The sequence below is a fragment of the Vulpes lagopus genome, chromosome X (genome assembly GCF_018345385.1).
Source record: "Vulpes lagopus strain Blue_001 chromosome X, ASM1834538v1, whole genome shotgun sequence".
Taxonomy (NCBI): Eukaryota; Metazoa; Chordata; class Mammalia; order Carnivora; family Canidae; genus Vulpes; species Vulpes lagopus.
In genome coordinates, this window is record NC_054848.1 from 33,623,921 (window position 1) to 33,626,042 (window position 2,122).

Below are 2,122 nucleotides of genomic sequence, written 5' to 3' on the forward strand. Positions count from 1 at the left end.
ATTTCCTAATTTTGAAATAGTCTGACAAATCCAATGTTTATTTTATTTTCGGAAGATATAATCTATCTGCTCTTTTTCTGTTGTCAAATTTCCTGGCAATGTCATTTTCTGCCTAACCCACAAACTTCAGGAAAGAATAAAACTCTTCCTCAGTGAGACTTAGCCTATGAGATTCTATAAGCCTCACACTTTCACAGTAGCTCTGCTCCTCCTGAGAGCGTCAGAGACACTTATGTCCAGATTCGTCAGAAATCACTAAAATATGGGCACATTAGTCAAGGGAATAAACGGTAATATCAATGTGGCACTAGATAGCAAAAGAATTTTCTGAAATGTGAGTGTATCTCACCCTTATTTAAAACCCTTAAATCTTACAATTCAATAAAAGAAAGGGTAACAAGTTAATGGAAAAATGGGCAAAGAGCACGAAGAGGCGGTTCAAGGAAAAAGAATTGCAAATAGCCATAAGTACATGAAAAATGCTCTCCTTCACTCTCAGACTTCACTAACATTTAAAGAAATACATATAAAAACAGATAAATGACTGCTGTTCACATTCGATAATGTTCGCCATGGTCCGCTGTTGATGAGGTTGTAGGGCCTCCTGTCCAATGTTAATGGCAGTGTAAATTGGTAGGTCTTCTGGGAAGGACAATTTGGCACTCGCTTTCACGTTGTAAATGCATAAACTCCTTTGACCCAGCAATTTCACTCCTGGAAATTTGTCCTACAGATATGCTTGCGAAAGTGTTTCAAGATGTGTATAGATGGGTCTCCATCTCAGTATTTTTGGTGTTGATTTTTCTTTCCCTCACCCCCCCTTTTTTTTAACAAACTAACTCAAGACCATCTGTTAAGAGATGGCTGGTTAGAGCCACTGTGGTATCTACAGACACTCAACACTGGGAAGTCATAAACTGAATGGTGGAAATTGGGGTGTGCTAGGGTGGCCGTGGCCATTATCTGTACCCTGAGAGACCCTCTACATCCTCCCTTAAGACTCTGACTTGCTCCTGAAAGCCTAGCCACTAAGCAAAGAGCTGTTTCATGAAAAACTACGTACGTCCATTTCACCGGGAAAATTGTGTTGTACTCTAATCCAATCTCAAATACTCCACAATGTTTTGCAGATAGAAAAAGAAATCAGTCGAATGATGAAAACAAGTTGAGGTAAGTGACAAACATCAGTTTGCAAGTATGCACATAATGATGGTCCGGTGCTCCTGCCCAAAGGAGAAGAGATTTAATAGTGGACGGTGGGTGATGGAATGGGGTGCAAGAGAATTGCTCCTTGGAAGGTGAATTCTGCTTTCTGGGCCATTTTCTTCACTTTTATGTGGGCTCGTGGTTATCTTGCCCTGAAACTGCTCTTAAAAATTAAGTTCTAGCATAGAAGAACATCGTGGGGGTAAAGGCTGAACACTGAGTGGAAATAGCACTGTGAACTACAGGCTGAAGGTGCGTGGAGGGTGCTAAGACTTCATTGCTCTTGCTTGATCTGTGTATGTAAAACAAAACACTTGGGCTTCATTCAAACATGGTGCACAGTTCAAATGAGTTCTGTATGATAATCTCTGACTAGAAACCACTAATCAAGGAAATCAGTATGTCTTTGCCTGAAAACGTAGTGTCAAAATTCTCATGATAGTGCAGCTGTTTAGTACGTTTTGCAGAGGAAAAGTCATTATGCCAACCCAAAAGAATGTAAAGTCCCCACACACGCAGTGGTGTGGCTTTTCAAGAGCAGTTCTAAAAATGATTGGTAATTGAATGAAAAAAAAATCCAAATTGCAGTACAATGTAGTACAAACGCCATTTAAAAAGGACAAAGACCCATACTAATTACATGTTTCTGGAGAGAAAATTCTGAAAACATGTGTAAGAAACTGTAGCAGTGGTCTTTTTGGAGGAGAGAAGTGGGGGCAAAAAGACTTATGTGTGCCATTTAAATTTTTATTATGTGATGGTAGGATTTTTGTGATAAAAAACAGGCTACATAAAGAATCCTTTGGTGACTTCCCACAGACGAGAGAAAGCAGTGTGAGTTCGAATCCAGGTATTGACCTAGAGGAAGCTGAAGGATCTGTCCACATGGGCACTGCCCATGCCCTGGTGTGTCTTG